The 18,825-nt window shown below is 39.1% G+C and overlaps 1 protein-coding gene across 2 annotated transcripts in view; it reads left to right on the forward strand.

The window, feature by feature from the left end:
* Positions 1 to 18,825, forward strand: part of LOC131693247 (elongation of very long chain fatty acids protein 6) — a 150,687-nt gene that overhangs the window by 388 nt on the left and 131,474 nt on the right. The gene's annotated exons all lie outside the window — the stretch shown is intronic.

The raw sequence follows: 18,825 nt of genomic DNA on the forward strand, positions 1-18,825 counted from the left end.
TTCGTTTTTTGTAAGGTGGGGTATACAAACGGAGACGGACTGAGAACTGTTACACAGAATGTTATACGAACTATTAGTAATTTTGAGTGTGCTGCAGATGCTTTCAGGGTCAATATGGGACGTGATCAAGAAACCCATTGAACATGTACGTTTCCCAATTTGTATTTGTATTTGTTTATTAACAATATTACGGTAACCTGTCGACATATGCCTTAACTCAGGTCAAGGAAGCACTACGGTTTACAAAGATATATTGACTGACTCATTAGTCGATATAGGTCTGTCAGCGTATACCTTTAAAATCTGAATCAAAACTGCACGTTATCACTTAAATTGACACGTTTTTCGGAGAATCGAATCTTGCAGGACTCAATGGAGTTGTTCTTGGCGCGGATTTATGAAGAATTTGTTGGCGGCATCGACGGTAAAACAATGATGAGTTATGTTCTATCAACGACCATGCGGTAGACTTGGGTGGAAAGCCCAACTCCTATCAGCAGAAGGCAAAGGATTCTTCACATTTCCCTTCGATCATGCCCATATGAGCCTGCCTAGTCCTAGTTTTCCGTTCTAAATTTATAACTAATTCGCTTTAGAATACCTATTCGCCTTTCAATTTCATTGCTTTTTGTACCTCTTAGTCTTAAATTTGCCAAAAATAGCCAACCAAATCGATAAAATAGAACCATGTGACAATTAAAACATAGTAACATGAAATTAAACTGTGAAAATAGTAGGAAAAACTGATTATTTCCGTGGCTATAGTATGCCATTTCTAAACAAATAATGGAATGCTGATTCTAAGCAATCATTTTTGCGAGCGATTTATTTATTTTTATGGTAACTACTGGTTATTCCAAGTAAGTTCTAAAGAAAAATTAAAAAACATGAAATAGTTGGCAATAATACAGTTCTGATTGAAGATATAGAATGCTGTTATTTCAACAATTTCTTACGGAAGGCAAAATGGCAAAAGCAACAAGAAAATCTCGAATAAAAAAAAATAGAATAGAAACGAATTGCTAAACAATATCGGCCGTTTTCGTGACAAGGATATGAAAAATTTTCTGATATGATTGAGGGAAATTAGTAACTGACTTTCGATACCTCTCACGAATGGTCAATTCTCAATCTTCATACATCGACATAGATCTTTCATTAGGGCTTAAATCGCAAATGTAAACAAACAGCGTTTTCGCTATTATGACATTATGCGACAAAAATACTACATGATTGAGGTGAAAATTAGGTAAAATGGTTTTTAATTCGATTCATAATTAAAGAAAACAAAACGGGGAAACATGCATTTCCTACGAGATTTCGACTTAGGCCCTTCTTCTCATATGGAATATAAAGGCTAAACTTACATTTTTAGACAGAACCGGGGCGTATGGTTATTATTCACAAAATTATTCTTTAAACGGCAGTTCTATTATATAAATGATAAGCAATATATACTATGATCATGTCTACTCTATAGTTATTGTACATAAACGTTCAAATATTTCGATATTTTCATGAAATTCGGAGAAAAGATGCAGGCGCCCTTTCATTTGCATTGGGTTTATATGCGCCCATTTGCTGAGCCCTATTAAAAAGTATACTGTCAAGTTCGCCCATTTACCCAGCCCTACCCAGCAAGACAAAGTCAGTTTAGCCCATTTACCGCGCCCTTCTGAAAATTGTGTTCACGGTTTAGCCCTTTCGCAAATGGTGGTTGCTGAAGGGCGAAATCACGACTGAAATGCAAATTGGGCGTAAGCATTTTTTTAGTTTCTACCAATTAAAAGCACATAGGAATTAAATTCTTTGTTATATTGTCATAAGGTTTAACCAAAGATGCTTCAGGGAAAACATGATCATAAAGTAATTTATACCTACAATAAAAACTACATTTAGAAAAGCATCGCCGAATATTGAAACTGATTTTTCTCCATTTGAGTACATTGCGACTTAGGCCCTCATGAAAAATCTGTGTCGACATGACTGAAGCCATCATACCACTCCAACAAAACCATGCGTTCTCCCCTCGCACACCCAATACCCCGTGGATAAGTTCAATCATAGTTTAATATAGAAATTAGTCTGCTAAGTCCTGCGTCCTTCCTTACAATGCCATCAAATCGACGAACATTTTTTGCAACAAAATAAGAACGGAAAAAATAGGTGCATAACCATAGTGACTCACTGCACTGTTGTCAAATCACCTAACAAACATAGTAGGTGATAAGGGACGCGTACGAAAAAAAGTTGACCACCGCCCGAAGCGAACAGTTACTGTGTTCCAATTTGTCGTAAGTTGTATAAAGTTGGTGATGGTCGCGGTCGATTAGTGACCGTATCTGTACGACGAAGATGAAGTTCGAATCTTAGGATTTCATTCAAATTGAGGAATGGGGTATGATATTTTACACGAAGAAATATTCTAAAGAACACTTAGAGAAAGTTGGATATTCACGTTCTCGTACAATCTCAAAAATGACTTTCGAAGGACCGAATTGTGATGGTAAAATTAACGCAAGATTATGCAGTGTTATCGGATCCTAGCGTCCTACACAGGTAATTGAAGCATGTATAAGAGATCATCAAACGAAGAACTACACGTTGCAGATAACCAGAGGGCAAATAATCTTGAGGATGTGGGTTGTGGGACTAATGATCTATATGTGTATTCCAACAAAGCGTACGATTCCGTGAAACAACATAAATTATAGTAAATTGCTAGAACAGATGTATTTATTGTCTATTTGCACAACTGAACTGTGGTGAAGTGCTGCACGTTCATACTGGAAATTAATTTATCGTTCAGAAACCCCGAAAATTAAAAAAAATAGATTAATATAGGGGAACTCGGGGCTATTATGACAGTGGGGGTAATTCGAACCCCCTCGATTTCTTGTTTGCCATTCTCAAAACAAAAATTTTAATGGAAAATCGTGATTAAAGCAACAAATAAAAGTGAAAAAATTAAAGGTAAGTGTTTTGGAAAGCTTGAGGCTCTTATTTTATGGAATGATTTTTGTTTGAGTGAAAACAGAGATATTTTCGAGACGCTCACCACTTTTGTGCAATAGCGTACGGGGCTATTTGGACCCCCTATTCCGTCAACCACCGTTCAGCGGCTTGCGGCTGCGCACACCATTGCATACGCCACAGCAAAGAAAATACATGGGCCGCCAATCGACAGCTGTGACATACCAGATTAAGTTTTTGTAAAGCAATTTATTTTTTTTTTACTTCTTAAGGAGTGTCTCTTGTAACTAATTCATAGATAAACATAATTCCATTGTAAACAAATGAAAGTAAAAAGACGGTTTAAATTTCCCCGTAGGGAGGTCCGAATTACCCCTACATTGTAAAAGGATGGAAAAACGTAGAGGTTTGCAAATCGTCGCCTAGCGCTGCCATTCAGTGGTGCAAATGAACTTTTCATGGCACCAAAATGTAGCTGAGGTTTCAAACTAACAATTAGGACTTTTGACCGGTAACTTTTTTCACATCTATCCACCTAAAGGGGCTATTTTCTTAAGTAGGTCTGAATAGCTCCGGGTTCCCCTATATATTAAAAAATACGCATAATTCGCATGGTTCCTGATGTTGCTCCTTATGTTGTTTTTACATTCAAAAAACCTTAAAACACGTTTTCTCTGAGCCACTGATGAGAAGAACGCCTTAACTTAAGGTCTCGCTTGATCTATGAAATGGCTCGACCTTTGAGCCATTTAGCTACCGACTGTGTACTTGAGTCATTTAGGTCCGAACTCTACTTGCATATTCCACGGCGGTAAATTTTGCGCAAGCCATTTAGATTCCGTTTCTGTGTGCCATTTGGCACTCAGCTTCATCGCGATAGTCTCCGTCGGTGAATCTACTCCACTTCGACTGAAAGTTCTCCGGTGGCGAAATTTCTTCTGATACCGATGCTTAAGTCTTTGCTTCATTTAGCTCCAAGCTTTAGCCTTTATACTCGGAAAGTCCTCGGCGATTTCGTAAGTCACTTATTCCACGCTTCGCAGGGAACTACTCGGTTTAGTCTCGGCGGTGGACCAAGTCTACTAACGGAGTATAAGGTCGATCCGGTGATCCCAGGTGGAGCATGGCGTTCGGTGCTTCGACGATCCTCAACCGTAGCATCGACGCGAACTACTCGAGCTAATCCGTGGCAGTGGATCTAGGCTACTCCATAGCAACCGGCAGGGTGAACTTATTCGACCTGTCAGCGCTGGTCAGTCCATTGATCTCTTCTCAATTTCTTCTTCAGCTCCACTAGTATCGGTGCAACTACTCTACTAGTTTCTTATTTACGCATCTCTTACACGACAATCTCTGCTCTTAGAGCCGACTAGTCGCTTCGCATTTCCTCGAACACGATGAAGATTCTTCCTGAAGCATCCGTGGCCGGATAGGAACTGCGTTTTCGCCCACCAAGACCAATTCGAGATTAGCCGGTGGGCCCATCTTCCGTTCTCTGTGTTATCTCAATTCTGTTGCCACTGGACCATCGAGTCAGCTTTTGCCAACCTCCTCACTCCTCTTGTACTCCTCCTTTGATGACACTCGATATCTTTGGCTAGAGTAATACCGATCGTGTTCTCGGCGTTGACGCAAACTGCCTCCTGCGATATGGTTCTGTGCGCACTGGCGACTCGCACGACATTGAGCGGGAGCGCACTGCAACTGCTCAGCTTATCTCAATTTTGCATGGGCTTCAGCGCAACCCCCGGGCTGGAACACCGTTCCGTATAGTATCGAACACGGTACACCAGCCAGAAGAGGCCTCTTAGCGCTTCCCGGGCCACAAGTATTCGGAATGATTCTAGCCACCGCCCAGTGGTTTTTTTTTTCGCCAAAAACTTGCGATAAATTATTCACGAGAAAACGGTGAAGTGTACAATGCTATGATGTGTTCTGAGATGTTTTATGATGATCCAAGATCTTCGTTTTGTTAATAAGGCTGCAATGATTAATCCTCCCTGAAGCGAGACATTTGATATAAGTATGAAAAACCTAGTCCAATCCACCTAGTGGTGCAATTTTGCCTTTCTCATTTCTCCAAACTATAATTCGTGGCTGGTTATGTTCAATATAATTGTGAAAATGTCAATTACATTCTTAGTATACCTTGCACTTATTTACAATGGCTTACCAGCCGCGAACTTAATAAGCTACGTGTCGACGCTCAAACACTCGAAACAAAAATATCGTAATTAATTATCTTAATTAGCATTAGTTCAATGTTGTCTTCTTGATAACTTATTTAGGCTTGCGGAGGTGGCTGTATAAGGAGGATGAAAAATACTATACCTTTCATTTAAGACTAAGACAGGCGCGGGCATAGCGTACTTGGTAAACCGATTGCCTTGTACGCAGCTCACCTGGGTTCGATTCCCAACCCGCCACAGAGAGTTAGAAATTTTTCTAAAATGATTTTTTTAATTCGAATAGAGGCGAAGGACAATAAGGTAAAACATTTAAAATAAAATAAAAATGAAAAAGGACTAGGACTACTATACCCTTCATTTATGACTATGATTGTGATAATCGAGTCAGCAATATACATATGAGAAACAGGTGAGGATCTAATTTCGGGACTTGGCCATTTCCTCGGATCTTCCGGAATCCTCAACGGTTCTCAATGTGGTCAAAGCGATTTGCTTTTAGTGATCAATACCAACAATTTCAAGCAATTTAGTACTCATTTCAATTAGTTTTGCATTATTTAGATATAATGAATAACGCAGTTAATATGGAAATTTCGCGTGTGACCGCATACCTCAACAAGAGATGTGCAAATGAATCGCGAATCGATCAAAATAATCGACTCTTCAAAAAGAGCGAATGAATCGCAATTTTTTTAAGGAGCTGCGTTTCACTGAAGGAATGACAATTCATTATAAACTCAAGGAGAACCAAAAAGAACCGAATGAGTTTGTCATGATTATGAATCACTCTAAAATAAACAAATATGATGAACAACTCTGTTTGTCTACACGGAATAAAATATCAACTCAAATAATTTTAATTTAAAAATAGTTCTAATTTTGAGGAAGAAACCAATCTTGAAAATGGCGGAATTTTTCGTGTAAAATTGCAATTTTTATTTCAAATGAGTATAATTAAGATAATTGTCTCGAAAATTCAACATAGGGTTTAGGTATCTTATACATAGAACGTGTATGCAAAGTTTGAAATAAATCGGTTAAGTAGTTTTTTAATGCCAGTTAACACCGCAAATAGCGTTTTTCCAGAGGCATCCTACAAAATGCTTCGTCACCGAGTCGCTTGTTGATATTTTTTGCATATAAAAATTACATTATATTATTGAAATGATACATTATTATGTACAGCAGTTTGAAATGATACATTATTATGTACAGCAGTGATCAATTCGCTTCACCCAAATTTCATAAAAAATAACGAAAAAAATGCTTTTTTTCACGCTGAAAGCCTTACACAAGTGAGTGAATCGGACACGATTCACTCTCCAAATTGAATTACCCATCTCTAACGTCAACCCGTAACACCAGAACTTCGATTTCAATGGAATTTAATAGCAGTCAAATGGGATTCTGTAGCCTTTATTTCAGCCTAAATTTGAGAAAATCGAGACAATTTTGAGAAGTTGATGTGCATTCAATTCAGGACTTAGTCGCTATCGCGAACATCTGGTTCCATCGAAGGTGTTCGAAGCGGTCGATGTGGGTTTGGGCCTCAAAATCCAAATAATTTAGAACACATTTTATGAAGTTTAGCATAATTTCGATAACACGCTAATTCCGATTTATATGGTAATTTCATGCGCGACCGCACTCTCCAACCCCTATTCCCGAAACCGCGCCAATCGGATGTTGTACCTTTCATTTGAGATTAGGTTTGATAAAATCGGTTCGACCATCTCCGAGTGACCGATGTGCAATAGTTGGTCACATACAAATATACACACATACGCACATAAAGACACTCGACGAACTGAGTCGAATGGTATAAAAGACTTAACCCTCCGCACCTCGGTTAAAAAGTCGATTTTCAGAATGATTGCTTAGTTTTTCTATAGAACATGTTTACTTAAGACTAAAACGCTTCATAGTACACTCGAATTTATAGTCTGTTGTTTTTTGATAACTCTTTAATTTTTTAGCTTGCCTTCTGAAATATTTTAGATAAAGCTTCAGCTTGTTCGTCTGGTCAAAATGCATATTCTTCCAGAAGAAATCATTGGTATATCTCATGGGGCTTAGAAGCTATTGGGTACCTTTGATAAAATTAGCGAAAGTTTCAATAGCAATAATTTTTGAACGGGAAAAAATGCAGCCAGCGAATGAATTTCATTTGTCTCTCGTTGTCTGCAGTAAAGTTATGGACAATCTGAAACAGTTATTGTTTTTCAAGAAATGTCCAACATCTTGGGGTTATTCAAATATAACTCTAAAGTGTTTAAAAAGAGACAGTGCATTTAGCAAAGATATTCGCGATAGCAAGTTTGTCGAAATCTTCAGCTGATTTCTTCAACAACAAAAAAACATAAAAATCCAACTTAACCTAAGTATCTTGTGCCCTTAAGGGGGAATCTCATTTAAATTACTAAAAAAGCAAAATTTGGATTTTTTCGTGGGCCAATGAAAAAAAGATAGAAGGTAACGGTTTTAGGATTTAAAAAGCTTATATTTTTTCGGACGAAAAAAACAACATGGTGTCCGTGGTGACGTTCTATTTAAGGTTACGTGCTCGTGGAGTTACAAAACTGCGTACAACCTGCTGCCAGGATCGGTCTGAAACAATAATAAGGCTCGAAGGTAAACTAAATTTATTGGAGGAATGCCCCAAGAACGTATATAAAACTTTGACGTAATGGTGCGATCCTAAACTTTGAGGTCGTTTTTGTAGCCTTTTTCCACTTTAATGATGATTTTACAGCTGTTTGTGGTTTACCATCTTATGGTTGTGTGCTAATTTTAGTTAGATTGGTTGAATTTTTCTTAACAGTTTCTGCGCAGGGTTTTCCGTGGTGTAGCGTCTTTGTACAGAACTGGCACGAAGGAATTTGTCCTGGGTGCGTGACTAGTGTTGTCTGATGAATGGGAACATCTTCGTTTGATAATACTGTCACGGCTATGTATAAGGGAATTGGTTTGGTCACACGCATTCTCACCACACGAACACCGTTAGGAATGCCCGAGAAAAAGTTCCTCCATGTATCGTGTGTATTTTTTGCAAATTACTTTTAATTACGCTGTCAGGGGGACGCGGAGCCAAAACATGGACGCGAACTCTCCCAAAATTAACGAATATATTTTACCGAAATTTTTTTGCATATTTATAATAAAGTCTACAATATAACGTTTAAGCCTCTAACATGGAATCTTTTTATTTGAACCGTGCGCAAAGATTCAGTATGATTTTGATCGTTTATATAATTATCCTCCCTTCGTTCACCAATTGACTCAATCTAATTTTACCCCTTTGGGAATAAATATTGTATAGGACCAAGCGTTTGATTCCTTAGCAAAACAATCGTTCGTTTTAGTTTTCTAGTCGGCTGGCTGCTGGCTTTGCTTTCTGGGACATCGCTCGAGACTTGCCAGTTGCTTTATGCGTCATATATGTCGTGTCCCTGTTAGGATATAGTGTCTAAATAGTGCTAATTTGGCTACTGATATAGATATATCGTCTCTTTTGACCCCAAGTTGGTGCTAGATACTGACGAGATGAAATCGAAACACCAAAATCCAACATAATTAAAAAATAAATAGTAAAAAATTGACGTAAGCTCAGTCGTCTCAACGTAAACAACCGATCACTATTTGAAACACAATATTTTTCACAAAAATCGATATATAACCTGCGCTAAGCCAAACCGAACTGAGCGTTAGAAATTCTTTCTGTTTTTTTTCATACCAAAATTCTTTTTTTTTATAAGTTACCATCAACATAGAAAGGGGTCGGTTATAGGGACACTAATTTGCTTTCGATTACTATCTGAGTTCTCAAAAATAAATTGATGTTTTCGTAGCCATTTCAAAATGGCACTTAGTCACTTTTGACTTCTCACAGGCCATATAGAAAGTTAAATTAAGAATTGGCTTTCAAGGGGTCATCCACGAACAACAAGCAATAATGTTTAAGGTATTAAGGATGAAGACTTTGTATTGCCAAAGGTATGTACTACAAGTTTGCCGAAGACATAATCTGATATATGTACTAGACCGGTAACAATTTTGACTTTTTTTCGGAACACTGGGGTAACTCAAATGGTAATTGGATGTACACAAATATGAGGTGTTCCCGATCGCTCTAGTTCACCTACAAAAGGTTTAAAGTTTTTATAGTCATATATATATATATATATATATATATATATATATATATATATATATATATATATATATATATATATATATATATATATATATATATATATATATATATATATATATATATATATATATATATATATATATATATATATATATATATATATATATATATATATATATATATATATATATATATATATATATATATATATATATATATATATATATATATATATATATATATATATGGAAACTCGAAAATAAAAACTTAAAATCAAATAAAAAATTCCACAGTAACTCTGCATACCTCAAAACTTATAATCACATAGCATATTTTATAACGAACAGCTTTGTTGGAGGTTGCATATTGATTGGAGGTTCTCCGAGAGAGTTATTTAATTTTGAAGACTAACCGATGTTTTTAAAATTTCCTATTCTAAGCATGTGTGAGAAAGAGTGGCAACACTTTTCATTGCAAAATTGGGCCAATTTGCAGTCTTCGGCAATGTTGATCCTTACACCTTAAGCGATAAATCTGCAGATTACGGGATGCACAAGATGATAATGGCATTTTTTACTGAATTTATTGTTACTTTTGACTATTTTTCATATATTTTCACATACAAACTTGAAAACTCTAATGAGTGAACTAGAGTTTTCAGAAAAAGCTCATATTTGACAAATGGTACGTGAAGCCAATTACCGTTTGATTAAACAGTGTTTCGAAAAAAAAAGTCAAAATGGTTTGCCGGTCTAATACGTACCCGTTCAAGAAAGTTGGTAAATGTAACTTACTTTGAGGGAAATTAATCTTTAAAATCACAACATCATTCGTTTTCGAGCTCTCCATCGAGACAGAGGTTGTTTTTTGAAGTAGAATACTTCTAACGTTTCAATATGGGGTCCCGTTTCAAAAATTTCAGTTGAGAAATTTTCCCAGGTTTGAAATACGAGTATCTTCCGTTCTACTGGACGAAATCGCAATATTTTTGCACTATCTGATCGGAAATTTGTGCACGTATTTCGTATTAAATTTCGGAATTACTGCGACTACTGTAAATAAACCAAAACAAGGATTTTCAGAAAATCCTTCGGAAACAGCGAGGAAAATGCGCAATTTGCCAGCATATCCCACGCAGAGCCGTCAAAAAGGAGCATGTAAGCGTTTCATTACATACGGGAATGTTATATATACAGGTCACACGAGCTTGTTTTGTATCAGTGGGTGCTCGCTTACCACACGAGCAACATGCTCGTCCGGACGGTACAATGAGCGGTATCATGTTTGCGTTCCCGTACCAAGCGTCATCGCAAGGTTCTTCGTGATAAAATCCAGGGAATCACCAAATTCGGCGTCTGGCTCGTCGTGGTGGTGTAAAATGCATCTCCAATTTAATCTACGAATGCTGATGGTGTGCAGAAAAATGTCATCCGAGATGCCGTGACCTACACTGAACACGCCAAGCGCAAAACCGCAATGAATGTCGTCTATACTCTGAAGCGGCAGGGACGCACTTTGTATGGATTTGGAAGTTGAAAAGGTAGAACTCACTTGTATCATTATAAAAAAGGCCCTTTTCAGGGCCACCAAAACCATTTCAAAGAATAAGTTTGCATTTTCTGTTTCATGGACTGTTTCTCCCTGGAGAGCAATTTGGGTTAAACCCTAAATTATGATTTATTTCAGTACGTAAATTGCAAATATGGTCAGAAACAAACTGGAGTGAAGTGGAAAACATTTTTACTAGGCGCATTCAAAAAAGGTTTCAATTCTCAAACATTTTACCAAGGTGCCGTATTACATTACTCTCTTTACCCTGAGTGTTCGATAATCTCCGTAGTGGACACACAATTTCAATTTTGTTCTTTATCAAAAATATGTGGTCGACCAACGAAGGGGTGGAGCTTCGAAGAACACATATTGAGGACAACACAAAAAAGGACGAGCTTACATTGTGCTGTAGTCAAGTATAAAAACTCAGCATGCTGTTGCTCACGCTCAGTTCGTTTCCAGCATCAGCATGCAGCAGTTCGTTTGCAGCATCTCCCGCAAAATTCAAACCGCCGTCCGTTTGCTGCTGTCAGAAGAGTTGGCCAAGCACGCCGTCTTCGATGGCACCAAAACTGTTACCATATACACCAGCACCAAGTAAATTTCGAACACTGCCCAAAGAAAAGGCCCTTTTCAGGGCCATCAATTTATCGACAAAGAATGAAATTGAAGTTTTGTTATTACAAGCATCAGCTTGTCAAGAGCGTTGGATGGTAAGTGAGCCACTTGTGAACAATACCGTCGCTTTCACGAGAATGGCACAAAATCAAAAGTTATTTGTGATTTATAGACATTTTAGTGTAATGATTCAATTTACAAAAATCGAACGTTTTCTAACGTTTCGATATAGGTGCTCCGTTTCAAAATTTTCGGCCAGAATGCTGCCTGTTTTTTCAAACGTGAAAATCTGCTGTTGTATTGAATGAAAACCTTCGATTTTTGCGCTGATTGGAAATAGTTGTGACTAATTCTGTAGAATGTACAATTACTGAAATAACGGATTTTGTGAAAGCAGTGGTTGGTCCGTACAATTCGATTCCAAGCGAGCCAGACTAGTTTTCGTTGGAAGGTCCACCTCTGACAATAGAAGTAAACTATTTTATTTTGAATTCAACTACAACTTCCTTGAAAACAGCACAGCTAAAAAACTTTTGGGAAAAACGCGCAAACCTAAATTTTCCACTATAATGGAAATTGCCTGTGCCCAGCCGCACTGCATCATCAAGATTGATAGTAATTCAAGCCGGGAGGAAAGAGGTTGTAAGGCAATGGAAAACGAAAATTTCATTTATATCTTACTGGAATATAATTGGCTGGTCCTGAAAAGAACTTGTTGGTTTGTGGTTTATATTGGGTCACAATTTAGGCCTACTCGATTGCTGATAGCTGTGAATTTCTCGCAGGGCGACAGTTTCTGTTCAGTAGTGATGAGGCTTCCTAACGCCAACCGTGACTGGGGCACTTTTTCACGGCCTTCGTTGCTTACTGCTTGCGGGGAGGCTTTCCTCCGGTGGACTTACGAGCGGTATGTTTGGTACGGGCCATTTATCAACAAAGAATCGAATTGACATTTTGTTATTACAAGCATCCGAAAGTAGCTTGCCAAGAGCGTTCGATGGCAAGTGAGCTACTTGTGAACAATATAGTAGATTTCACGTAGAATGACACAAAATAAAAAGTTATCATTTGTGTGTTTGTTTACAGTTTCGTGTTTACTAGGCGCATTCAAAAACGGTTTCAATTCTCAAACATTTTACCAAAGTGCCGTATTACATTACTCTTTTTACCCTAAGTGTTCGATAACCTCCGTATTGGAAACACAATTTCAATTTTGTTCTTTATCAAAAATATGTGGTCGACCAACAAAGGGGTGGAGCTACGAAGAACACATATTGAGGACAACACAAAAAAGGACGAGCTTACATTGTGCTGTAGTCAGGTATAAAAACTCAGCATGCTGCTGTTCACGATCAGTTCGTTTGCAGCATCAGCATGCAGCAGTTTGTTTGCAGCATCTCCCGCAAAATTCAAACCGCAGTCCGTTTGCTGCTGTCAGAAGAGTTGGCCAAGCACGCCGTCTTCGATGGCACCAAGTAAATTTCGAACACTGCCCAAAGAAAAGGCCCTTTTCAGGGCCATCAATTTATCGACAAAGAATCGAATTGAAATTTTATTACAAGCATCAGAAAGTGGCTTGCCAAGAGCGTTGGATGGTAAGTGAGCCACTTGTGAACAATATCGTCGCTTTCAAGTCGAATGGCACAAAATAAAAAAGTTATTTGTGTGATTTGTAGACAGGTTAGTGTAATGATTCAATTTACAAAACCTATTTTAATCCACCTAGCGGTGCAATTGTGCCTTTCTCAATCATGGATCACGAGAATGTGTGCGTTGTTTATATTCATTAAAAGCTTTTAAATGCATATATTACATTTTATTATTATACATCACATGACAACTATATACAGGAAAATAAATCATTATTCGAGTTCTAAAATTTTGAAAAAGAAAAAACAGCCACGGTAATATTGAACTGAAATACCTTTCTATTGAGAAAGGCAAAAAGGTGCGAAATCGTCAGTCCCAAAAAGTCGATTTTTACAAAAAAAAATTTTCGAGATAACATAAAATCTCGACGTTTCATGCATTTTACAGATGTTTGGCATCAAAAATACGAATTCGATTTCTGAAATTTCATGAGGTCCCACCTTTGAAAAAAAATTTGAGTTCCGGCTTATATGGGAATTTCATATGTGACCGGACGGTTTAGTCTATATGTCCGGAACCATATAAGCGATCCGTATGAAATTTTATAGACATCTATGGGGATATTATAGCTATCATTTGGGACTAAGTTTGTGAAAATCGGCCCAACCATTTCAGGGAAACTGATGTGAGTTCGTAAATTTTGAAAGATGGCCGCTTTTCCCGGGCACTTCCGGAACCGTCTATGGTGGTCAATGTAGTCAACGAAAGTTTGGTTGGCCGTCGGTGACCTAGAACAGCAAATTTAAGTTGTTTGAGAGACATTTTAGCGAAATTTTTACCTTTTTTGCTTTCATCGGAGTATCGGTTTGAATCACAATTTGCTATGTGATCGCACGCCACAACCTGTAACTCCGGAACCGGAAGTCGGATCGGGATGAAATTAAATAGCCATTTACGGGGACGCAATACCTTTCATTTGAGGCCAAGTTTAGTCGAATCGGTCTAGCCATCTCCGAGAAACCGATGTGACTGTTATTCTGAATTTAGATATTTCCGCCGGGGCTTCCGGAACCGATGATGGTGGCCAATGTGGCCAAATAGACTTTGAATGGATGTTAGTGACCTAATACTACAAATCGAAGCAGTTGTGGTCATATTTTGGAAAAAATTTCACCTTTATACATTCATTGCAGAATTTATTAAAATCGACATTTTCTGCGTGTTCGTACTCATCACCCTGTAATTCCGGAACCGGAAGTCGGATCCATTAGAAATTCAATAGCAGCCTATGGGAACGTTGCACCTTTCATTTGGGATTAAGTTTGTAAAAATCGGTTCATCCATCTCTGAGAAAAGTGAGTGAGATTGTGTTCGCGTACACACACACAGACGCACATACACACACACATACATACACACACACATACATACACACACACAGACATTTGCCGAACTCGACGAACTGAATCGAATGGTATATGTCACTCGGCCCTCCGGGCCTCCGTTAAAAACTCGGTTTTCAGAGCAATTTCAATACCTTTCTATTGAGAAAGGCAAAAAATTTCGTGATAACATAAAATCTCGACGTTTCATGCATTTTAAAGATGTTTGGCATCAAAAATACGAATTCGATTTCTGAAATTTCATGGGGTCCCCCCTTTGAAAAAAATTTTGAGTTCCGGCTTATATGGGAATTTCATGTGTGACCGGACCGTTCAGTCTATATTTCCGGAACCATACAAGCGGTCCGTGCGAAATTTTACAGACATCTGTGGGGATAATATAGCTATCATTTGGGACTAAGTTTGTGAAAATCGGCCCAACCATTTCCGAGAAACTGATATGAGTTTGCTAGTTATGAAAGATGGCCGCTTTTCCCGGGCACTTCTGGAACCGTCTATGGTGGTCAATGTAGTCAACGAAAGTTTGTTTGGCCGTCGGTGACCTAGAACTGCAAAGTTAAGTTATTTGAGAGACATTTTAGCGAATTTTTTACCTTTTTTGCTTCCATCGGGGTATCGGTTTGAATCACAATTTGCTATGTGATCGCACGCCACAACCCGTAACTCCGGAACCGGAAGTCGGTTGGGGATAAAATTTAATAGCCATTTACGGGGACGCAATACCTTTCATTTGAGGTCAAGTTTAGTCGAATCGGTCTAGCCATCTCCGAGAAACCGATGTGACTGTTACTCTGAATTTGGATACTTCCGCCGGGGCTTCCGGAACCGATGATGGTGGCCAATGTGACCAAAGAGACTTTGAATGGCTGTTAATGACCTAGTACTACAAATCGAAGCAGTTGTGGTCACATTTTGGAAAAAATTTCACCATTATACATTCATTGCAGAATTTCTTAAAATCGACGTTTTCTGCGTGATCGTATTCATTACCCTGTAATTCCGGAACCGGAAGTCGGATCCATTAGAAATTCAATAGCAGCCTATGGGAACGTTGCACCTTTCATTTGGGACTAAGTTTGTAAAAATCGGTTCATCCATCTCTGAGAAAAGTGAGTGAGATTGTGTTCGCGTACACACACACAGACGCACATACACACACACATACATACACACACACATACATACACACACACACAGACATTTGCCGAACTCGACGAACTGAATCGAATGGTATATGTCACTCGGCCCTCCGGGCCTCCGTTAAAAAGTCGGTTTTCAGAGCAATTGCAATACCTTTCTATTGAGAAAGGCAAAAATGTAGAATGTTCAATTACTGAAAATAACAGTTTTTGTGAAAGCAGTGGTTGGTCCATACAATTCGATTCCAAGCGAGCCAGACTAGTTTTAGTTGGAAGGTGCATCTCTGACAATAAAAATAAACTATTTTATTTTGAATTCAACTACAACTTCTTTGAAAACAACACAGCTAAAAACTTTTGGGAAAAACGCGCAAACCTAAATTTTCCACCATAATAAAAACTAGTGCCCCCGCCGCACAGCATCATCAAGATTGATAGTTATTCAAGCCGGGAGGAAAGGGAGAGGGAGGTTGTAAGGCAATGGAAAATTTCATTTATAATAATAATACTTTATAATTGGCTGGTTCTGAAAACAACTTGTTGGTTTGTGGTTTATTTTGGGTCACAATTTAGGCCCGCTCGATTTCTGATAGCTGTGAATTTTTCGCAGGGCGACTGTTTCTGTTCGGTAGCGATGAGGCTCTTAACGCCAACCGTGACTGGGGCACTTTTACACGACCTTCGTTGCCAACCAGCCCCCTGTCAAGGACGACGTCTCTGTACAGCCAGCATCACTGCCATGAAAGGCAAAACATTGATTTTGAACCGAATGATTAGAAGCTGTATTTAGTTACAAAATGTCGATTAAATTAAATTATTAAATCATCCCACAAGATGCAAAACGTCGTGTGGAATGCTTGAATATCGAGCATAGTGCCGAACATAATTCTTTGTTTGGGGCTTTATAGCTATAACGCCCCATATATGTCGGTCGCTGTCAAACTCCATATGATGGTATAGGGTTGCCAGGGGGTTGTTGCCAACTGCTTGCGGGGAGCCTTTCCTCCGGTGGACTTACGAGCGGTTTGTTTGGTACAGGCCATGTAGCGAAAAATGCTGATCTGCTACTTCTCTGATGCTGGTAGTAGGACGACGGTCAAACGCTCGTTTGCGTGCCTTCATTCATAAAAGTTCAACAATATTTTCAAAGAATGTTGCAAATTGTCAACTTGATAATTCCAAAAATACTCCAAATAAACTATGAATGTGCTAAAGTCGACAAAATCGCATAGAAATTGCTTATTCCAGAGCAGAATTTACCGGTCTAAAGTGTATTCTACTTCACTCCGGTTATGTCTCTGACATTACCCACCCATCTTTTTTCTAGTCCGTAGTGCTGTGTGAGGCGATAAAGAATAGTTTTAATCCGCATTCAAGGTTATTTTGCCAGTTCGGTTCGGTCCTCAGTCTTTTGTTCGCGTGTGAGGATTAAACAATAGCCAGCTATATAAGCTGGATCGGTTCGTCGTTGGACACCAGTTTAAAGCTAAGTGGTTTTTGTCTTTTGTAACACATTTATTGCTTTCTTCCGTCTGCGCGGGCGCTGACCCCGTGCGTTGACGTTTTCTATGGTTCCCTCTCCGGATGGTCAAATGGAAGTTGAATCGGGTTCAACTTCTAAGGCTCCCCCCCGGCCCAAATGCTATCCAGAACTCTCAACTGGTCCATTTGTGGTCTTCTTTCGGCCCAAGACTAAATCACTGAATCTTCTTCAGATTTCTAGAGACCTGACGGAACGGTTCTCGGCTGTGACCGAAATTTCAAAGGTCCGCTCGGACAAGATAAGGGTGTTGCTAGCCAACTCAAAGCAGGCAAACGATATTGCTTGCTGTGAGCACTTTACGCGGGATTATAACGTGTATATTCCGGCTGTAAGAGTACAATCCGAAGGCGTCGTAACCGATGAGAGTTTGACGTGCGAGGATCTGCTGAAGTACGGGGTTGGCCGATTCAGAGACCGCTTACTTCAGCCAGTTAAAATACTTGAGTGCAAACGTTTGCACTCAGTAGTAGTTGCGGGGGATGGTTCAAAAACGTACCCCCAATCAAACTCTTATCGGGTGACCTTCGCTGGTACCGCTTTGCCAAATTTCGTCCTCTTGCACAAGGTTCGTCTGCCTGTGCGTCTGTTTGTGCCGCGGGTCATGAATTGCACAAAGTGTAAACAACTGGGTCACACAGCCACCCATTGTAGCAACAAGGCCCGCTGTGGAAAATGCGGGGAGAATCATCTAGATGATTCGTGCAGTAGGCAAGCCGAAAAGTGTCCTTACTGTGCGGAGAGTCTGCATGATATCTCGGCATGTCCCGCGTACAAACTACGCGGGGATAAACTGAAACGTTCCCTTGCGGGACGATCCAAACATTCTTTCGCAGAAATGTTAAAGAATGCTACGCCACCATCCTCAGCAAACATCTATACTCACTTGCCTCCTGACGAGGGCGAGGCTGGTAACCCACAAGAGGGAACATCTACTAGGGTGCCTAGAATTTATAGGAAGAGGAGGAACACTTCCTCTCGTAAAGTTCCTTGTAAAGGCCAGAAGGTGTCCCTTGAGGGGGCTCCGAAAGTCACATCTATTGGAAGTGTTGCAATCAAACCGAAGCAATTAGCTCCTGGTCTCGGAGGATTAAGCTCAGAGAAGGAGTTCCCAGCACTTCCAGGAACATCAAAAATCCCAAGTGTTCCTTTGTTTCAGTTCGAGAGTAATCACAGCACTGGAATTATAAAACTCTCGGACATAGTGGACTGGATAATAAAAACTTTCAATATTACTGATCCTATTAAAAGTCTTATGTTAGCTTTTCTCCCTACAGTGAGAACATTTTTGAAGCAGTTGACTGCTAAATGGCCCCTCCTCTCAGCGATTGTATCCTTCGATGGCTAACTCATCGAACGAGGTCACGGATTTGATCACTGTTCTACAGTGGAATTGCAGAAGTATCATCCCGAAAATCGATTCCTTCAAAATTTTAATAAATAATTTGAGTTGCGATGCATTTGCATTATGTGAAACTTGGTTAACTTCCGACATAGAACTCAACTTCCACGACTTTAATATTATTCGCCTGGATCGAGACACCCCCTATGGAGGAGTGCTTTTGGGGATCAAAAAGTGCTATTCCTTCTACAGAATTAACCTTCCCTCGATAACAGGTATTGAAGTTGTCGCTTGTCAAGTAACAACCAAAGGCAAAAGCCTTTGCAT

The sequence above is a fragment of the Topomyia yanbarensis genome, chromosome 3 (assembly GCF_030247195.1).
Source record: "Topomyia yanbarensis strain Yona2022 chromosome 3, ASM3024719v1, whole genome shotgun sequence".
NCBI classification, from domain to species: domain Eukaryota; kingdom Metazoa; phylum Arthropoda; class Insecta; order Diptera; family Culicidae; genus Topomyia; species Topomyia yanbarensis.